Raw genomic sequence first — 22932 nt, 5'->3', positions numbered from 1 at the left:
ACACTGGGATTACATGCTGTTTATGGCGTTATGAAAATGCAGACCAAACCATGCCGCTATGCAGTGGACACAAACAAACACACTTTGTGCATAGACACACTGTGTGACTTCAGGTTCGTTCACTTCAAACCCATAGCACTTACTGGGACATTTGTGGCTTTGAACGTCATTAGCCAAGTGATGAAAATGTGTTTAGGAAGGATTCTATCACGGAGAGGCTAATATTAGCTGTCATGGAAATGCAAGACCCTATTATGCTGTGTTTGTGTATGTTAACATTCCCTGCTAATGTGGCTGCGTTTGAACAATAGAGACAGCCTGCTGGCAGGAGGTTGGCCCCTGTGCCCTGGGGGGCTGGTGTGTGTGTGTGGTTGTGTGTACTTTAGCATGTGTTTGTGTGTAACAGAGTAGTGTGTGGGGGTTGGGGTCCATTCAAGGTCTTGAAAGGACAAGGAGGAGGAGTGTCCATACATTTGGGGAGGTGATGTGTGACAGTGTGTGTGCGTGTCCGTGTGTCTGTGCATGCATTCATGTTTGTGTACGTGCATGCTTGTGTGTGTGTGTGTGTGTACACTTGCATGTCTGTGCTTGCATGAGTGTTTGTCACACACAGGGCGTCAGGGGGTTGCCAAAGCTATTCCCTAAGGAATGTGTTGATGTCACCCATCCTCCACTCCTTCTACCTTCACACCCGACCCCCACTAGAGTTCCCAGGGTAGGAGTCCTCATCTGGGGGAGGGTCCTTTCAGATGGCCCCCTTTGTTTCCCAGTTTGTCACACCACCGGTCACCACTTGACTCCTTGATGAGTTTGATACTAGGAATAGTTAGGTTTGTGTGTTAAGACAAGATTCACTTGACAAACACTGATAGTCCATAATCTTCCATTTATCACTGAGTGGAGGTTTTAGGGTGACGTGTGACATTGTCTAGCAATTTGTTGTTTAAAGGGGCATTTTTACAATCTGTGTAATGAGTCGGATAAACAGTTGTAGAAAATGTATTGGCCGCAAGTGTTTCTCTTTGCACTTGACATAACACATCAAATCCCTCCCACAATCGCAAAATACATGTTCAAAAACTGAACTGAGCTTGACAATAATACTGTATCATTGTTTACTAGTGATCGTTTCTTCAGCTTCATATTGGGGAGGTGTGTATCGGTTGTATCTTAGGAGTAAACAGTGCCGGATTTGACTTCATATCATTGACACAACATTCCCCTGTGAACCTCGGGGCTCTGCTGACAACATTTAAACAAAATTGAGGTGATTAGGATGATAACACGCTTCTTGAAGAACACACAGAGACACTGATGGATGCAGCGTTTAGGACATCCGTGGCGACACTTCCCCCACACTCACAGACATGTACAGTAAATAGACACAACCCCCCACCATCACACACACACACACACACACACACACACACACCTTTTATTTGCAGTGAACCTTGTGTGATCATCTACCATCTACCCTTCTACCCCTGGTTGTCGTGCCGCATTCAACTGAAGGAGCGAGATGCTGCTTATAAACATGGCAAGGTGACCGGGGACAGTAGTATGGTCTTACAGTACAAATACGGCCTACACAGATCGATCAAGATGGCAAAATACATTACAGGAACTAAGTGGAGGCGCAATTTAGCGGGTCGGACATGAGGCGTATGTTGCAGGGGATCCTAACGATCACGGATTACAAAAATAAAGCCAGCCATATCACGGACACCATCGCCGCCCTACTGGAGGAGCTAAACACCTTTTTCTCCCGCATCGAGCACATCGACGACTCTGAGCGGCCGAGGAGAGGCCCTGAGGACCACGAGGGCTTACGGTCTCCACGGAGGACGTGTGTAAGTCATTCAAATGTGTTAACACTCGCAAGGCTGGCCGCCCAAACGGTATCCCTAGCCGCGACCTCAGAGCATGTGCAGACCAGCTGGCTGTTGTGTTTTTGGGCATTTTCAATCACTGTCTAGCTCAGGTTGCTATCCCCAACTGCTTCAAGAAGTCCACTATCACCCCGTGCCCAATAAAGGGAAATAAACTGAACTGAATGACTACCGACCTGTAGCGCTCACTTCCGTCATCATGAAGTGCTCCGAGAGAATAGTCAACTCCTCCCTCCCTCCCCTCTCCAATTCACATACCGCCCTGAAAGATCCACGGACGACACAATCGCACTACACACTTCCCCCACCCACCTGGACAAAAGGAATGCATATGTGAGAATGCTGTTCATCGACTACAGCTCGGCCTTCAACACCATAGTGCCCTCCAAGCTCATCACTAAGCTCAGACCCTGGGTCTGTACACCTCCCTATGCAACTGGGCACTGGACTTCCTGACGGGCCGCCCCCCAGGTGGTGAAGGTAGACAACATTACATCCTCAACACTGATTCTCAACACGGCGTACTCAGTCCCCTCCTGTACTCTCTGTATACCCACGACTACGCTATCAATTTCGCTGATGACACAACATTAGTAGGCCTGATTACAAACGACGATGAGACGGCCTACAGGAAGGAGGTAGGCACTCTGAGGGTGTGGTGCCAGGTATACAACCTCTCCCTCAACGTCAGAAAAACAAAGGAGCCGATGGTGAACTTCAGGAGTAACCAAGGTTGGGCACGCCCCCATCCTCATCAACGGGGCCGCCGTGGAGATGGTCCAAAAACGTAAAGTTCCTCTCTGAGGAGCTGAAATGGTCAAACCACACAGACACCATGGTGAAGAAGGCACAGCAGCAACTCTGAAGAAATCTGGTCTGTCCCCGAGGGGTAGGGGGTCTTCACGGGTTTCAACAGACCCCAACTTCTGAGATCCGACACAGGACCCAAGCAGGTCTTAAATTCAGACCTTTGTCTCGGCTTTGGGTATGTGCAATTAAAATCGATTTATCGACTGGACACGATTGGACCTGTCCTCTGTTAATTGAGTGTTTGTGTGATGAGAACTGTGTAAAGCTTGTTATCTGTGTTAGCCAATTGCAACTCAATAAAAGTATAGATGATGTCCAGCTGAAACTAGTTCCATCTGCTCAACTCACGTGCGCCTGATGCGTAGAAGAGAGAGAGAGAGAGAGAGAGAGAGAGAGAGAGAGAGAGAGAGAGAGAGAGAGAGAGAGAGAGAGAGAGAGCGAGAGAGAGAGAGAGAGAGAGAGAGAGAGAGAGAGAGAGAGAGAGAGTAAAAGGGGCCTTGACCAAGGCTACTGTTTATTGCGAAGATGGAGTCCTTTTTCATTGAAGTGAAATGAAAGTTAGAGAAGAAAGAGTGTTGTGAAAAGATGCCGACAAGGGGAATGTATTCGGGGACAGGTTTTTACATTGTTGTGGACAAAGTTGGTGCGGCCAAACTCGCTATTCAGGTTTGATGCAATTTTATACCTTTCATTTATTTATTTTTATATTTATCATCAATTGTTTAGTCTATTATTATCATTGTTGTAAATCGCCATCATTATTATTAGTAGTATTATTGTAGACCTATTTAATAATCGAAACCAGTTCTTTAAATAGTTGTTTTCCTTCTTTTTGTTGGCTAAAAGAAGTTGTAACAGTCTTTAATTTTGTGTATTTAGTTTAAGGTTAAAAGTAAGCCTGTTGTAAAATAAATAGCATTAGCCTATTGCTGTCATTTGTTGGGTAGGCAGGCCTATGGTAAGCAATTGGCTTTGTTAGCAGAGGTGTGGACTCGAGTCACGTGACTTGGACCCGAGTCAGACTCAAGTCACAAATATGATGACTTGCAACTCGACTTTGACTTTAATACCAATGACTCGTGACTTGACTTGGACTTGAGCCTTATGACTCGATCTGACTTGATACCCTCCCCAAGCCCAAATATTAATTTGGCTCACAGGCAAACAGGCAAGGGAATAAAACAAATATTGCTAGAACCTATATCTTGAATTCTAAATATCAGACATTTGAAAGCTCTAGTTTTCACCATCATAATTCCTCTGATGGCAGTAACTTTACAAGCACTAATTATTGTCAATTTAGACTGAGAATAGTATCTAGTTATGGTAATGGAAGAAATAAGTATAGTTAGAATTGTAACAGTTTAGCAGATTATAAAAAAAGAAGATCAGTCTTTACATGGTCAAAGAAAAGGAATATAACATACACTGTTTCCAGGGAAACTCACTCTACATCCTTAGATGAAGTTGCGTGGAAAAAGGAATGGGGTGGTGAAATAAGTTTCTGTCATCGACAAAGGAACTTAAAAGGTGTGATGATATTAATTAACAAAAATGTCGATCTGAATGTGAAAATAGTCAGGAGTGATTCGCAAGGAAGTTTGATCCTTTTGAATATGAAAAGTGGACAAAAATGAGATTTGGCTCATTTATCTATATGGCCCAAATCAGGATGATCCATACTTCTTCGAAAACATTTTTCCAATTTATTGAACTTATAGGCTACAAATGATCAAATCATTATGGTAGGAGACTATAACACAGTGTTAAGTACCTCAATGGACCGTAAAGGTAATCACTCTACAAACTATCATCACTGTGCCCTTAAGGAAATCACAAATAATATGGACACATTAGAAATAGTGGATATTTGGAGACTAAAAACATGGAGGAGACTTAATCAAGCTAGTTGTCTTGACTACTTTCTTGTCTCTTTCTGTCTTGCAACAAAGGTTAAAAAAGTTTTAATAGGAGACAGAATGCGATCGGATCATCATCTAATTGACATTCACATAACTCTTATAGATTTTCCACGTGGACGGGGATATTGGACATTTGATCAAAGTTTACTGGAGGGCAACTTACTTTTAACTAAGACAAAATCTTTTAGAACTGAATTTTTCCAGCATAATATAGGTTCAGCAAATCCCCTTATTGTTTGGTATACCTTTAAATGTACCTTCAGAGGTCGTTCAATTCAATATATATATCAATAATAAAAAAGCAGTTTCTGGGTCAAGAGAAAAGACGAAGAAGGGAAATCCATGAACTAATAGTACAGGTAGATAGCAATAAAAACGATACTACAGAGATACAAAATAAGTTAGAGGAAAAACAAAAAGAACTTGAGGAACGTATTGAAGAACGATCTAATGTAATCTATTATAAAAAATAAAGCAAACTGGATGGAATATGGAGAAAAAAGCACAAAATTCTTCCTGAAACTTCAATACAGGAACGCTAACAAAGATAATTTGCAGAAACTGATTACTGAAGATGGAGTCAGCTATGATTCGCCAAATGATATTTTAAAAGAGGAAGCTGATTATTTTAGGCAGATGTCTCACTGAATTAAGATTACGGTAAGGAATTAATTCAAAATAATATAAAAAATTTAAAATTAACAAATGTACAGAAAGATCAGAGCGAAGGCCAAATTACAGTGGAAGAACTTTTTTTTTGAGGTTATTAAATCCTATCAGTCGGGAAAACCCCCAGAGCTTGACAGCATATCGGTAGAGGTATATCAAGCCTTTTTGATATACTAAAAGCTCCATTGTTAGATTGTTTTAACTACTCCTATAGAAATAAACAAAGAATGAAAAGAAACATCCCTTTTTCAGGACCCTGTCTTTCAAAGGTAATTCGTAAAAATCCAAATAACTTCACAGATCTTCATCCTAAAGGTTTAAAACACTGTTTCCCCTGCTTGTTCAATGAACCATAAACAATTAATGAACATGCACCTATGGAACGGTCGTTAAGACACTAACAGCTTACAGACGGTAGGCAATTACGGTCACAGTTATGAAAACTTAGGACACTAAAGAGGCCCTCCTACTGACTCTGAAAAACACCAAAAGAAAGATGCCCAGGATCTCTGCTCATCTGCGTGAACGTGCCTTAGGCATGCTGCAAGGGGGCATGAGGACTGCAGATGTGACCAGGGCAATAAATTGCGATGTCTGTACTGTGAGGCCTAAAACAGCGCTACAGGGAGACGGGATGGACAGCTAATCATCCTCGCAGTGGCAGACCACGTGTAACAACACCTGCACAGGATCAGTACATCCGAACATCACACCTGCGGGACAGGTACAGGATGGCAACAACAAACTGCCCGAGTTACACCAGGAACGCACAATCCTTCCATCAGTGCTCAGACTGTCTGCAATAGGCTGTGAGAGCCTGGACTGAGGGCTTGTAGGCCTGTTGTAGTAAGGCAGGTCCTCACCAGACATCACCGGCAACAACGTCGCCTATGGGCACGAACCCACCGTCGCTGGACCAGACAGGACTGGCAAGAAGTGCTCTTCTCTGACGAGTCGCGGTTTTGTCTCACCAGGGGTGATGGTCGGATTCGCATTTATCATCAAAGGAATGAGCATTACACCGAGGCCTGAACTTTGTAGCGGGATCGATTTGGAGGTGGAGGGTCCGTCATGGTCTGGGGCGGGGTGTCACAACATCATCGGACTGAGCTTGTTGTCATTGCAGGCAATCTCAACGCTGTGGGTTACAGGGAAGACATCCTCCTCCCTCATGTGGTACCCTTCCTGCAGGCTCATCCTAACATGTCCCTCCAGCATGACAATGCCACCAGCCATACTGCTCGTTCTGTGCGTGATTTCCTGCAAGACAGGAATGTCAGCATTCTGCCATGGCTCCCATTGAGCACCGTCTGGGACCTGTTGGATACTGACTTTTACTTTAGAGTTTGACCCCCCCCCCTTTGTCAAGGACACATTATTAAATGTCACATGTCTGTGGAACTTGTTCAGTTTATGTCTCAGTTGTTTATTCTTGTTATGTTCATAAAAATATTTACACATGTAAAGTTTGAAAATAAATGCAGTTGACAGTGAGAGGACGTTTCTTTTTTTAGTAGTCTGTCAGGTACTCAGCAGGAAGGTCTGATTTCTCTATCATTAAAACAAGACCCAGATGGCAAAAATACTAGCAAAATGCATAGCACTCAGAATTAAAAGTGTTTTACCAGGTATTGTTCATCCTGATCAGACAGGTTTTTTACATGGACGATACATTGGAGATAATATATGACAACTACTAGAAATAATAGAACAACTACTAGAAATAATAGAACATCATGAAACGTCTAAGAATCCAGGCCTGGTATTTATAGTGGATTTTGAAAAGGCATTTGATAAAGTAAGACTTTATTTTATCTATAAATGCCTGGATTTTTTCAATTTCAGTAATTCTCTTATAAAATGGGTAAAAATAATGTATATCAACCCCAGGTGTAAAATAGTAAATAACAGCTACTTCTCAGAGAGTTTTGAATTGTCAAGAGGAGATAAACAAAGGTGTCCGCTGTCACCATATCTATTCGTTATGGCCATCGAAATGCTAGCTATTAGAATCAGATCCAATAACAACATTAGAGGATTAGAAATCCAAGGCTTAAAAACAAAGGTGTCCATGTATGCTGAACTGCTCAAGTTTTATATTAATTCCGCAAGCTAGATCACTGCAATGTCTCATTGAAGATCTAGATAACTTTTCTTTACTCACTGGACTAAAACCTAATTACGATAAGTGTACAATATTAGTATTGGATCTTTAAAAAATACAACTTTTACATTACCCTGCAGTTTACCTATAAAATGGGCTGATGATGAAGTAGACATACTTAGTATTCATATCACAAAATATATAAATTATTTCTCCACAATGAATTTCAATAGAAAACTTGTAAAAAATAGACACGATCCTGCAACAATCGAGAGGTACCTGTCTATTTATGGTAAAATTGCCCTGATTAACTCCTTAGTCATATCTCAGGTTACTCACTTATTTATGGAGCTGCCTACTGCTGATGATTCATTTTTCAAATCATATGAGCAAAAAATATTTTATCTGGGATGCTAAACCAGACAAAATAAAATGTGCCTATTTATATAATGAATATGAATTGGGTGGGTTGAGATTATTAAATATAAAAGCACTAAACCTCTCTCTAAAAGCTTCACTTATTCAACAGTTTTATTTGAACCCTAAATGGTTCTCAAGTAGATTACTAAGACAAGCTCATCCATTATTTAAAAATGGCTTTTTGCCTTTGCGCAGATTGCCATGTCTCATTTTCGATTAATTGAAAATTATACTTTTTTCAAAGTATCTCACTTTTTCTTACAAGCATTGCAGAGCTGGCTACAAATTCAATTTCATCCCCCTGAAAAGATAGAACAAATATTACAACAAATATTATGGCTAAACTCAAATGTGCTGGTTGATAAAAATCTGTATTTATGGGAAAGAGGTTTTAAACGGTATATTTTGTTCTTAAATTATATTGTAGAGATTTTTGATGTACCGAATCCATGTTACAGGGTGTATGAGTTGATATATAAAACAACGCAAGATTCAAGACTTCGTGCTTTTCAGCTAAATTATTATATAGAATTCTTGCCACCCACAAAATGTTTAATATTTGGGGCATGAAATCGCCGAAGCTCTGCAGATTTTGTTGTGAGGATACAGAATCAATAGGCCATTTATTTTGGTATTGTCCTCAGGTAGCCTGTTTCTGGTCTCAGGTTCAGGAATGGCTGAAAATGCATAGCATTGACCTAAAATCGATCCTAGACGTAGCACTGTTAGGAGATCTGGAGAGACCGGGTCTGTCAGTTTCTAATATACTAATACTCTTAGTAAAATTATTTAAATTCTTTATCTTCAACTCGCAATCTGGGGATTCTATTCGATTAGATAGATTGAAATTGTATGTTAAACATCAGAGCATAGCTGAAAGATATGCTGAGGGTTGGGATGTGGAATTGGAGACAAGTGGGAGTGGAGTTGCTATGTGGGAGATAGAATGTACTGAGGGTTGGGATGTGGAATTGGAGACAAGTGGGAGTGGAGTTGCTATGCGGGAGATAGAATGTACTAAAAAAGTGTACTGTTAGCTAGCTAACATTAGCTGGCTGGGTCGCTAGCTAACGGTATGTGTATGATATTATTCTTTGTATCTCAGACACATTTGCTTGACTAGTTATAGCCATAGAACCTGGTTGATTAGCTACTTGCAGATTCATGCAGGGTAGTAAAGTCATGAGTTGTGATTATGGTCCATTGTTTAGCTGGCTAGCTAGCTACATGTTTTAACAAAAGACTCCACTCTAATTTTGACAAAGTATTTTAATTTCAAGTTAGTGTACTGTTAGCTGCCTGTCTCGCTAACTAACATTACATCATGCTTTGGGATTCATTGTTTACCTAGCTACAGTGGGGCAAAACAAGTATTTAGTCAGCCACCAATTGTGCAAGTTCTCCCACTTAAAAAGATGAGAGGCCTGTAATTTTCATCATAGATACACTTCAACTATGACAGACAAAATTAGAAAAAAAATCCAGAAAATCACATTGTATGATTTTTTATGAATTTATTTGCAAATTATGGTGGAAAATATGTATTTGGTCACCTACAAACAAGCAAGATTTCTGGCTCTCACAGACCTGTAACTTCTTCTTTAAGAGGCTCCTCTGTCCTCCACTCGTTACCTGTATTAATGGCACCTGTTTGAACTTGTTATCAGTATAAAAGACACCTGTCCACAACCTCAAACAGTCACACTCCAAACTCCACTATGGCCAAGACCAAAGAGCTGTCAAAGGACACCAGAAACAAAATTGTAGACCTGCACCAGGCTGGGAAGACTGAATCTGCAATAGGTAAGCAGCTTGGTTTGAAGAAATCAACTGTGGGAGCAATTATTAGGAAACGGAAGACATACAAGACCACTGATAATCTCCCTCGATCTGGGGCTCCACGCAAGATCTCACCCCGTGGGGTCAAAATGATCACAAGAACGGTGAGCAAAAATCCCAGAACCACATGGGGGGGACCTAGTGAATGACCTGCAAAGAGCTGGGACCAAAGTAACAAAGCCTACCATCAGTAACACACTATGCCGCCAGGGACTCAAATCCTGCAGTGCCAGACGTGTCCCCCTGCTTAAGCCAGTACATGTCCAGGCCCGTCTGAAGTTTGCTAGAGAGCATTTGGATGATCCATAAGAAGATTGGGAGAATGTCATAAGGTCAGATGAAACCAAAATATAACTTTTTGGTAAAAACTCAACTCGTCGTGTTTGGAGGACAAAGAATGCTGAGTTGCATCCAAAGAACACCATACCTACTGTGAAGCATGGGGGTGGAAACATCATGCTTTGGGGCTGTTTTTATGCAAAGGGACCAGGACGACTGATCCGTGTAAAGGAAAGAATGAATGGGGCCATGTATCGTGAGATTTTGAGTGAAAACTTCCTTCCATCAGCAAGGGCATTGAAGATGAAACGTGGCTTGGTCTTTCAGCATGACAATGATCCCAAACACACCACCCGGGCAACGAAGGAGTGGCTTCGTAAGAAGAATTTCAAGGTCCTTTCAAGGTCCAGATCTCAACCCCATAGAAAATCTTTGGAGGGAGTTGAAAGTCCGTGTTGCCCAGCAACAGCCCCAAAACATCACTGCTCTAGAGGATATCTGCATGGAGGAATGGGCCAAAATACCAGCAACAGTGTGTGAAAACCTTGTGAAGACTTACAGAAAATGTTTGACCTCTGTCACTGCTAACAAAGGGTATATAACAAAGTATTGATATAAACTTTTGTTATTCACCAAATACTTATTTTCCACCATAATTCGCAAATAAATTCATTAAAAATCCTACAATGTTTTTTTCTGGATTTTTTTCCCTCATCTTGTCTGTCATAGTTGAAGTGTACCTATGATGAAAATTACAGGCCTCTCTCATCTTTTTAAGTCGGAGAACTTGCACAATTGGTGTCTGACTAAATACTTTTTTGCCCCACTGTAGCTATCTGGCATAATTTCTTAACAAAAGACTTTCGTTTTAGTGTGCCAGAGCGCAGAATAACTGATGCATTTTTGAACGCTCAACACCCATTGAATATGTCTGGTGTCAGTAAACGTCGGCAACAAAGCGTAATTCAATTGTTGCCAGCAGCAAAGTTACAGTCACCAACACTCTGGATAACATGCAAAAAGCCTAACCAGCTCTGCTAGGGTGAGTAAAATGGTCAGAGTGGTGTGTTCTCTCATTATTTGCCTGGAAGTAGCTAGCCAGTTCGCTTGGGTGCTTGACTGTAGTTATGAGGTCAGAGCTTTCGGAACAACCCTACTTATTGGCCAGAGCGTCCAGTGTGCGTTCTGAACGCGAAACTACAGATAGAACGATAGGGCGAGTACATTTCAGTCTGCTGTTCTCTTTCTTAGATGTCTGGAAGTAGCTGGCAGGTTAGTACAGAACAGTTGGATCAACATTTAAAGAAATGGGTGGGTGAGGTGGTGGTGGTCACATATGCTCAACGTATTGGATGGAAAATTTACAGATAAAGGGGACATCCTTTCCAAGTTATAGTTTTTCATCCATATAGTTTTTAATGACATCACAAAATGAAAAACAATTACATTAGTTTTCTACATTTCCCCACTGATCGTTCTCCACATTCTTTATGTTAGAATTATTGTTCCATTATCCACTTTTTGGACTTTAGAGTTTTGGATGGGCAAAGGTCTCTGAAGACAAAGGGACATTCCTTTAGCCAATACTGGAGGGTAGAGAGAGTCCTCTCCCGCTTAGTTTACGACCGGGTGTGGCGGTGTCAAAACCCTCACACCAGTTCCCTCCTCCCCTCTGCGGGTGAGAGAAGGTCCATTTTTGTCAGCTATTGCCATGCTGATCTGACCCATTGTCATCCTCACAGGACAGTCAAGACACTGGATTATGTTGGAAAGCCTTCCATTAAAGAACACCCTCTGTGATCTGTTAGACAGGTAACTCATTATTCACAATATTTATTTTTATTTATTTATTTCACCTTTATTTAACCAGGTAGGCAAGTTGAGAACAAGTTCTCATTTACAATTGCGACCTGGCCAAGATAAAGCAAAGCAGTTCGACAGATACAACGACACAGAGTTACACATGGAGTAAAACAAACATAGTCAATAATACAGTATAAACAAGTCTATATATGATGTGAGCAAATGAGGTGAGAAGGGAGGTAAAGGCAAAAAGGCCATGGTGGCAAAGTAAATACAATATAGCATGTAAAACACTGGAATGGTAGTTTTGCAATGGAAGAATGTGCAAAGTAGAAATAAAAATAATGGGGTGCAAAGGAGCAAAATTAATTAATTCATTAAATACAGTAGGGAAAGAGGTAGTTGTTTGGGCTAAATTATAGGTGGGCTATGTACAGGTGCAGTAATATGTGAGCTGCTCTGACAGTTGGTGCTTAAAGCTAGTGAGGGAGATAAGTGTTTCCAGTTTCAGAGATTTTTGTAGTTCGTTCCAGTCATTGGCAGCAGAGAACTGGAAGGAGAGGCGGCCAAAGAAAGAATCGGTTTTGGGGGTGACTAGAGAGATATACCTGCTGGAGCGTGTGCTACAGGTGGGAGATGCTATGGTGACCAGCGAGCTAAGATAAGGGGGGACTTTACCTAGCAGGGTCTTGTAAATGACATGGAGCCAGTGGGTTTGGCGACGAGTATGAAGCGAGGGCCAGCCAACGAGAGCGTACAGGTCGCAATGGTGGGTAGTATATGGGGCTTTGGTGACAAAACGGATTGCACTGTGATGGACTGCATCCAATTTGTTGAGTAGGGTATTGGAGGCTATTTTGTAAATGACATCGCCAAAGTCGAGGATTGGTAGGATGGTCAGTTTTACAAGGGTATGTTTGGCAGCATGAGTGAAGTATGCTTTGTTGCGAAATAGGAAGCCAATTCTAGATTTAACTTTGGATTGGAGATGTTTGATATGGGTCTGGAAGGAGAGTTTACAGTCTAACCAGACACCTAAGTATTTGTAGTTGTCCACGTATTCTAAGTCAGAGCCGTCCAGAGTAGTGATGTTGGACAGGCGGGTAGGTGCAGGTAGCGATCGGTTGAAGAGCATGCATTTAGTTTTACTTGTATTTAAGAGCAATTGGAGGCCACGGAAGGAGAGTTGTATGGCATTGAAGCTTGCCTGGAGGGTTGTTAACACAGTGTCCAAAGAAGGGCCAGAAGTATACAGAATGGTGTCGTCTGCGTAGAGGTGGATCAGAGACTCACCAGCAGCAAGAGCGACCTCATTGATGTATACAGAGAAGAGAGTCGGTCCAAGAATTGAACCCTGTGGCACCCCCATAGAGACTGCCAGAGGTCCGGACAGCAGACCCTCCGATTTGACACACTGAACTCTATCAGAGAAGTAGTTGGTGAACCAGGCGAGGCAATCATTTGAGAAACCAAGGCTGTCGAGTCTGCCGATGAGGATGTGGTGATTGACTGAGTCGAAAACCTTGGCCAGATCAATGAATACGGCTGCACAGTAATGTTTCTTATCGATGGCGGTTAAGATATCGTTTAGGACCTTGAGCGTGGCTGAGGTGCACCCATGACCAGCTCTGAAACCAGATTGCATAGCAGAGAAGGTATGGTGAGATTCGAAATGGTCGGTAATCTGTTTGTTGACTTGGCTTTCGAAGACCTTAGAAAGGCATGGTAGGATAGATATAGGTCTGTAGCAGTTTGAGTCAAGAGTGTCCCCCCCTTTGAAGAGGGGGATGACCGCAGCTGCTTTCCAATCTTTGAGAATCTCAGACAACACGAAAGAGAGGTTGAACAGGCTAGTAATAGGGGTGGCAACAATTTCGGCAGATCATTTTAGAAAGAAAGGGTCCAGATTTTCTAGCCCGGCTGATTTGTAGTGGTCCAGATTTTGCAGCTCTTTCAGAACATCAGCTGAACGGATTTGGGAGAAGGAGAAATGGGGAAGGCTTGGGCGAGTTGCTGTTGGGGGTGCAGTGCTGTTGACCGGGGTAGGAGTAGCCTGGTGGAAAGCATGGCCAGCCGTAGAAAAATGCTTCTTGAAATTCTCAATTATGGTGGATTTATCAGTGGTGACAGTGTTTCCTATCTTCAGTGCAGTGGGCAGCTGGGAGGAGGTGTTCTTATTCTCCATGGACTTTACAGTGTCCCAGAACTTTTTTGAGTTAGTGTTGCAGGAAGCAAATTTCTGCTTGAAAAAGCTAGCCTTGGATTTTCTAACTGCCTGTGTATAATGGTTTCTAGCTTCCCTGAACAGCTGCATATCACGGGGGCTGTTCGATGCTAATGCAGAACGCCATAGGATGTTTTTGTGTTGGTTAAGGGCAGTCAGGTCTGGGGAGAACCAAGGGCTATATCTGTTCCTGGTTCTAAATTTCTTGAATGGGGCATGTTTATTTAAGATGGTTAGGAAGGCATTTAAAAAAAATATCCAGGCATCCTCTACTGACGGGATGAGATCAATATCCTTCCAGGATACCCCGGCCAGGTCGATTAGAAAGGCCTGCTCACTGAAGTGTTTCAGGGAGCGTTTTACAGTGATGAGTGGAGGTCATTTGACCGCTGACCCATTACAGATGCAGGCAATGAGGCAGTGATCGCTGAGATCTTTGTTGAAGACAGCAGAGGTGTATTTAGAGGGCAAGTTGGTTAGGATGATATCTATGAGGGTGCCCGTGTTTAAGGCTTTGGGGAGGTACCTGGTAGGTTCATTGATAATTTGTGTGAGATTGAGGGCATCAAGTTTAGATTGTAGGATGGCTGGGGTGTTAAGCATGTTCCAGTTTAGGTTGCCTAGCAGCACGAGCTCTGAAGATAGATGGGGGGCAATCAGTTCACATATGGTGTCCAGAGCACAGCTGGGGGCAGAGGGTGGTCTATAGCAGGCGGCAACGGTGAGAGACTTGTTTTTAGAGAGGTGGATTTTTAAAAGTAGAAGTTCAAATTGTTTGGGTACAGACCTGGATAGTAGGACAGAACTCTGCAGGCTATCTTTGCAGTAGATTGCAACATCGCCCCCTTTGGCAGTTCTATGTTGTCTGAAAATGTTGTAGTTTGGAATCAAAATTTCAGAATGTTTGGTGGTCTTCCTAAGCCAGGATTCAGACACAGCTAGAACATCCGGGTTGGCAGAGTGTGCTATGGCAGTGAATAGAACAAACTTAGGGAGGAGGCTTCTAATGTTAACATGCATGAAACCAAGGCTATTACGGTTACAGAAGTCGTCAAAAGAGAGCGCCTGGGGAATAGGAGTGGAGCTAGGCACTGCAGGGCCTGGATTCACCTCTACATCGCCAGAGGAACATAGGAGGAGTAGAATAAGGGTGCAGCTAAAAGTGATAAGAATTGGTTGTCTAGAACGTCTGGAACAGAGAGTAAAAGGAGGTTTCTGGGGGCGATAAAATAGCATCAAGGTATAATGTACAGACAAAGGTATGGTAGGATGTGAATACGGTGGAGGTAAACCTAGGTATTGAGTGATGAAGAGAGAGATTTTGTCTCTAGAAACATCATTGAAACCAGGAGATGTCATTGCATGTGTGGGTGGTGGAACTAATAGGTTGGATAAGGTATAATGAGCAGGACTAGAGGCTCTACAGTGAAATAAGCCAATACACACTAACCAGAACAGCAATGGACAAGGCATATTGACATTAAGGAAAGGCATGCTCAGTCGAGTGATCAAAAGGGTCCAGTGAGTGGAGAGGTTGGTTGGGGGTCACGGCGATTTAGACAGCTAAATCGGTAGCAAGCTAGCATAGGAGCAAGCTAGCATAGGATGGAGGTCTGTTATTAGCCAACTCTTGCGTTCCGTCAGTAGATTAGTGGGTTTCCGTGTGGTAGAGGGGATTAATCCAAATCACACAACAACTACAAAAATAAAAACAATAGATATAGTTATAGAGGCCCAAGAAGAAAACATAATAATAATAATAATAAAAATAAATAAATAAATTGTCCGATTGTCTATTCAGATAGCAGCCGATAAGACAGCTAACGGTTAGCAGGCCGCAGATGGGCGTTCAGGTAACGTCGCGACGGAGGAGCCAGCCGGATAACTCCTTCGGGTAGATAACGTCGGCAGTCCAGTTGTGAAGGCCCGGTGGGGCTCCGCGTAGGCAGTAAAACGGGTCCGGATAGGTGACTGCAGCCCAGGAGTGATTGATGGAACTCAGGAGTGATTGACGGAGCTGGCTAGCTCCGGAATAATTTATGTTTGCTCCGGAATCGACGAAAGCCGATAGTCACACAGATAGCAGCTAGCTAGCTGTGAGATCCAGGTATGAATGTCCAGAGTTAGCGGTTGAAATCCAGGGACATGGAGAGAAAAATTGGTCCGGTATGTTCCGTTCCGAGCCGCGCTGTGCCGTACAAAACTGGCAATAGATTTTCGAGCTAAAGGATAGCTGATGACCACAAACCGTGGTTAGCTGAATACTAACGATTTGCCAGTAAAGAAGCTAACTAGCTTCTGAACTAGCTTCTGAACTAGCTTCTGAACTAGCTTCTGATTAGCTTCTGGGCTTGCTCCTGGCTAGCTTCTGGCTAGTTTCTGGCTAGCTTCTTGGAGTTTCTGGCTAGCTTCTTGGAGGATTACAGATTTGAGGTATATAATACTTTTTTATAAATATAAATCGGTGAGGCGGGTTGCAGGAGAGTGTTTTGAAGATGAGTTGATGGAAAATTAAAAAAAATGTATGTGAAAAAAGTTGTAAATATATATATATACGGGACACGACAAGACGAGGACAAAAGACGTCTGAACTGCTATGCCATCTTGGAATGAAATTTAGCAAGGGTGTAAATCCATAACACTTACAGTACCAGTCAAAAGTTTGGACACACCTACTCATTCAAGGGTTTTTCTTTATTTTTACTATTCTCTACACTGTAAGAATAATAGTGAAGACATAAAAACTATGAAATAACACATATGGAAATCATGTAGTAAATAAAAAAGTGTTAAACAAATTAAAATATATTTTAGATTCTTCAAAGTAGCCACCCTTTGTCTTGATGACAGCTTTGCACACTCTTGGCATTCTCTAAACCAGCTTCACCTGGAATGCTTTTCCAACAGTCTTGAAGAAGTTCCCACATATGCTGAGCACTTGTTGGCTGCTTTTCCTTTACTCTGCGGTACAACTCATCCCAAACCATCTCAATTGGGTTGAGGTCAGGTGAATGTGGAGGCCAGGTCATCTGATGCAGCACTCCATCACTCTCATTATTGGTCAAATTGCCCTTACACAGCCTGGAGGTGGGTTTAGGGTCATTGTCCTGTTGAAAAACAAATGATAGTTCTACTAAACGCAAACCAGATGGGATGGCATAGCGTTGCAGAATGCTGTGGTAGCCATGTTGATAAAGTGTGCCTTGAATTCTAAATAAATCAGTGACTGTCACCAGCAAATCACCCCCACACCATCATAACTCTTCCTTCATGCTTCAGAGTGGGAACCACACTACCGGAGATCATCTGTTCAACTACTCTGCATCTCACAAAGACACAGATGTTGGAATCAAACATTTCAAATTTGGACTCATCAGAACAAAGGACAGATTTCCACCGGTCTAATGTCCATTGCTCTTGTTTCTTGGCCCAAGCAAGTCTCTTGTTATTATTGGTGCCTTTTAGTAGTGGTTTCTTTGCAGCAATTAGAGCATGAAGGCCTGATTCACTCTGATCTACTCTGAACAGTTGATGTTGAGATGTGTCTGTTACTTGAACTCTGTGAAGCATTTATTTGGGTGCAGTTTCTGAGGCTGGAAACTCTAATTAACTTATCTTCTGCAGCAGAGGTAACTCTGGGTCTTCCTTTCCTGTGGCGGTCCTCATGAGAGCCAGTTTCATTACAGCACTTGATGGTTTTTGTGACTACACTTGAAGAAACGTTCAAAGTTCTTAATGTTCCGTATTGACTGACCTTCATGTTTTAAAGTAATGATGTGCTGTCATTTCTCTTTCCTTATTTGAGCTGTTCTTGACATAATATGGACTTGGTCTTTTACCAAATAAGGCTATCTTCTGTATACCACCCCTACCTTGTCACGACACAACTGATTGGCTCAAACACATTAATAAGGAAAGAAATTCCACAAATGAACTTTTAACAAGGCACACCTGTTAATTGAAATGCATTCCAGGTGACTACCTCATGAGGCTGGTTGAGAGAAGGCCAAGAGTGTGCAAAACTGTCATCAAGGCAAAGGGTGGCTACTTTGAAGAGTCTAAACAACAACTATATTATATATACTTTTTTTCTCTAACAGTTTTTTGGTTAATACATGATTCCATATGTGTTATTTCATAGTTTTGATGTATTCATTATTATTCTACAATGAAGAAAATAGTAAAAATACAGAAAAACCCTGCAATGAGTAGATGTGTCCAAACTTTTGACTGGTCCTGTACGTTTTTCCAGCAGCAGACTATGATCAATAATGTCAAAAGCCGTACTGAAGTCTAACAAAACAGCCCCCACAATCTTTTTATCATCAATTTCTCTCAGCCAATCATCAGTCATTTGTGTAAGTGATGTGCTTGTTGAATATCCTTCCCTATAAAAGTGCTGAAAGTCTGATGTCAATTTATTTACTGTAAAATAGCATTGTATCTGGTCAAACACAATTGAATATCCCTTTGAGCATGGTGAAGTTAAATACACTATGGATGGTATACAGTGCCTTGCGAAAGTATTCGGCCCCCTTGAACTTTGCGACCTTTTGCCACATTTCAGGCTTCAAACATAAAGATATAAAACTGTATTTTTTTGTGAAGAATCAACAACAAGTGGGACACAATCATGAAGTGGAACGACATTTATTGGATATTTCAAACTTTTTTAACAAATCAAAAACTGAAAAATTGGGCGTGCAAAATTATTCAGCCCCCTTAAGTTAATACTTTGTAGCGCCACCTTTTGCTGCGATTACAGCTGTAAGTCGCTTGGGGTATGTCTCTATCAGTTTTGCACATCGAGAGACTGAAATCTTTTCCCATTCCTCCTTGCAAAACAACTCGAGCTCAGTGAGGTTGGATGGAGAGCATTTGTGAACAGCAGTCTTCAGTTCTTTCCACAGATTCTCGATTGGATTCAGGTCTGGACTTTGACTTGGCCATTCTAACACCTGGATATGTTTATTTTTGAACCATTCCATTGTAGATTTTGCTTTATGTTTTGGATCATTGTCTTGTTGGAAGACAAATCTCCGTCCCAGTCTCCGGTCTTTTGCAGACTCCATCAGGTTTTCTTCCAGAATGGTCCTGTATTTGGCTCCATCCATCTTCCCACCAATTTTAACCATCTTCCCTGTCCCTGCTGAAGAAAAGCAGGCCCAAACCATGATGCTGCCACCACCATGTTTGACAGTGGGGATGGTGTGTTCAGCTGTGTTGCTTTTACGCCAAACATAACGTTTTGCATTGTTGCCAAAAAGTTCAATTTTGGTTTCATCTGACCAGAGCACCTTCTTCCACATGTTTGGTGTGTCTCCCAGGTGGCTTGTGGCAAACTTTAAACAACACTTTTTATGGATATCTTTAAGAAATGGCTTTCTTCTTGCCACTCTTCCATAAAGGCCAGATTTGTGCAATATACGACTGAGTGTTGTCCTATGGACAGAGTCTCCCACCTCAGCTGTAGATCTCTGCAGTTCATCCAGAGTGATCATGGGCCTCTTGGCTGCATCTCTGATCAGTCTTCTCCTTGTATGAGCTGAAAGTTTAGAGGGACGGCCAGGTCTTGGTAGATTTGCAGTGGTCTGATACTCTTTCCATTTCAATATTATCGCTTGCACAGTGCTCCTTGGGATGTTTAAAGCTTGGGAAATCTTTTTGTATCCAAATCCGGCTTTAAACTTCTTCACAACAGTATCTCGGACCTGCCTGGTGTGTTCCTTGTTCTTCATGATGCTCTCTGCGCTTTTAACGGACCTCTGAGACTATCACAGTGCAGATGCATTTATACAGAGACTTGATTACACACAGGTGGATTGTATTTATCATCATTAGTCATTTAGGTCAACATTGGATCATTCAGAGATCCTCACTGAACTTCTGGAGAGAGTTTGCTGCACTGAAAGTAAAGGGGCTGAATAATTTTGCACGCCCAATTTTTCAGTTTTTGATTTGTTAAAAAAGTTTGAAATATCCAATAAATGTCGTTCCACTTCATGATTGTGTCCCACTTGTTGTTGATTCTTCACAAAAAAATACAGTTTTATATCTTTATGTTTGAAGCCTGAAATGTGGCAAAAGGTCGCAAAGTTCAAGGGGGCCGAATACTTTCGCAAGGCACTGTATCAATACACCCAGTCATTACAAAGACACAGGTGTCCTTCCTAACTCAGATGCTGGAGAGGAAGGAAACCGTGCAGGAATTTCACCATGAGGCCAATGGTGACAATAAAATAATTACAGAGTTTAATGGTTGTGATAGGAGAAAATGGACGATCGATCAACAACATTGTAGTTACTCTACATTACTAACCTAATTGACAGAGTGAAATGAAGGAAGCCTGTACAGAAAACATGCATCCGGTTTGCAACAAAGCACTAAAGCAATATTTGTAAAAATGTGGCAAAGCAATTAACTTTTTGTCCTGAACACAGTGTGTTGTTTGGGGCAAATCCAACATAACACATTACTGAATACCACTCTCCATATTTTCAAGCATAGTGGTGGCTGCATCATGTTATGGGTATGCTTGTAATCGTTAAGGACTGGGGAGTTTTTCAGGATAAAAAAATAGACGAAACGGATCTAAGCACAGGCAAAATCCTGGAGGAAAAGCAGGTTTAGTCTGCTTTCTACCAGACGCTGGGAGAGGAATTACCTTTCAGCAGACAACCTTTAACCCAAGGCCAAATCTACACTGGAGTTTCTTACCAAGAAGACAGTGTCCGAGTTACATTTTGACTTAAATCTACTTGAAAGTCTATGGCAAGACCTGAAAATGGTTGTCTTGCAATGATCAACAACCAATTTGACAGAGCCTGAAGAATTTTGAATATTATATGTTGCCCAATTCAGGTGTGGAAAGCTCTTAGGCAGCTGTAATCGCTGCCAAAGGTGATTGATTATAACATGTATTGACTAATGATTTATATATACACTAGGTGCCTAATAGGGGGCGCTGTGTTGAAACCACCATGCCTCCATCTTGGCCCTCCCTCACGATTGTAAAAAAAAATTTCAAAGCTATAGAAATGCATACATTTTCTACATTCGTGTTTGAAATGTGTATTGTATTAGACACCTTGCATACTCATGGGTTTATACTAATCTAGTCAAGATATATTATATCAATATATATATATATATATTTTTTTTTACAAATGTTGGAATTTTTCTTCCACATTCCAGAGTATTTTATGTAGATCGTTGACAAAAATGACAATAAAATAAATTGTAATCCCACTTTGTAACACAACAAAATGTGGAAAAAGTCAAAAGGTGTGAATACTTTCTGAAGGCACTGTAGATGTATTCTCATAACTCGCGACCTACACAAAAGCTTCAAGTTCCTCTGCGTGCACATCACTGAAGACCTGAAATGGTCCCTCCACATCGACACCGTGGTGAAGATGCAAAAAAGCCTCTTCAACCTCAGGAGGCTGACGGAAGTCTCACAAACTTCTACAGATGCACCATTGTCAACAGAGGGTGGTGCGGTCAGCTCAATGCATCACCAGGGGCGCATCTACATCACCAGGACATCTACAGCACCCGTTGTCACAGGTAGGCGAAGAAGACCATCGAGGACCTCAGCCACCCGAGCCACGGACATTTCACCCCTACTACCAGAGGCATTGAACACTGGTCACTAACAATTTGTTCTGAAATCGTTTCTGTAGTTAGATAAGATAAGCATTCCTGCTTAAATTGAATTTGATCTCCGAAATTAAGCTAATCGATTACTCACTTTATATGTATTTCCTGTATTCTCGACATAGCTCATCCTATATAACTACTGCTGTACATACCTTTTCCTACTTAAATATTGTCCATACTGTCTATACAAACCATGTACTTATATTCAAGGACTCTGACATTGCTCGTTCTAATGGATGGGGGGGAGGGGGGGTTATTTGTGCATTCGTATTGTACTGTTAGACACTTACTGCACTGCTGGAGCTAGAATTATTAGCATTTTACTACACCTACTTTAACATCTTCTACACTGTGTATGTAACAAATACACTTTAATTTGATATGTCCTCTCACATGCCCAGGGCCCACTTTGGGTCCCAACCACTTCATAGTTTAAGAAACCCTGCCTCTCCAGTCCAACCACATAAAGAGATGTCCATTAGGGAGAGTAACGCTTCTCTAAAACAACAAAACAGCGGCATAAAAAGGAAATAGGATTAGCGGCAACATCTGATATCTTGCAAAATAAACAGAGTGCCATGCTTCATTGTGGAGGGAAAGTGGCAATTTGGAGCGTGGACAGTCATAACAACAACTGGTCCCATTCTTGTTTAGAAAGAAGAAACCATAAATGCATTGTCATGAGAGATTGAGTATGATAGAAAACCACTGGTGTGACAAGTGATTTTAGATGTTCAGTGGGGGCCTTCTATGTTATATTTTCTAATTTGTGTATTTAAACAACGGGTCAAAATTGACAACAAAAGAAAAACACTTCAATTTATGATCATCAAATCCAATGTATATTTCAGACTACTTGCATACACAGAGTAGTAGGCCACTGCTAGATGCCCCTGGCTGCCTGTTGGCTCTGTTGGAGGTGATAGAGAGCGAGGAAGAGGGGTGGGAATAACTGACCTGGTTTGAGTGGAAAGAATGTCCTCTGAGTGAAAACAACTTTCAGGGAGCTCAGCTTACTATCCAGCTAGTAGGTCAAACCTAGGAGTCTGCATGCAATAGGGGGGAAATGGGGGGGCAAATGTAGGGGGGAAAACATCTAACTTCCTACAATTCTACACATTTTGCCATGGTGCAAAGAGAAAAGTGCAGTTTTATAGTGAATCTCATGCCATCACACACATTTTGCCATGAGGCTGAGAGAAAATGCTGCTGTTTTAATACTCATTTCTTGCAATTTTACACATATTGCCAAGGGGCAGAAAACAATTCTGCATTTCCATATATGGTACACAGCAAAAATAAGGCTGGCA

The 22932-nt window shown here is 41.7% G+C and overlaps 1 long non-coding RNA gene across 1 annotated transcript in view; it reads left to right on the top strand.

Moving 5' to 3' along the window:
• Window positions 1–3131: 3131 nt before the first annotated feature.
• The window catches only part of LOC118964624, a 36228-nt gene continuing 16427 nt past the window's right edge, over window positions 3132–22932 (top strand). Inside the window, exon 1 of the long non-coding RNA XR_005051766.1 lies at window positions 3132–3365. This is a non-coding gene — a long non-coding RNA (uncharacterized LOC118964624). The remainder of the gene's footprint in view (window positions 3366–22932) is intronic.

This window comes from Oncorhynchus mykiss, chromosome 5 (assembly GCF_013265735.2).
Source record: "Oncorhynchus mykiss isolate Arlee chromosome 5, USDA_OmykA_1.1, whole genome shotgun sequence".
Lineage (NCBI taxonomy): Eukaryota > Metazoa > Chordata > Actinopteri > Salmoniformes > Salmonidae > Oncorhynchus > Oncorhynchus mykiss.
The sequence above is the reverse complement of the archived record's forward strand: the minus strand, read 5'-3'. Positions and strand labels throughout refer to the sequence as shown.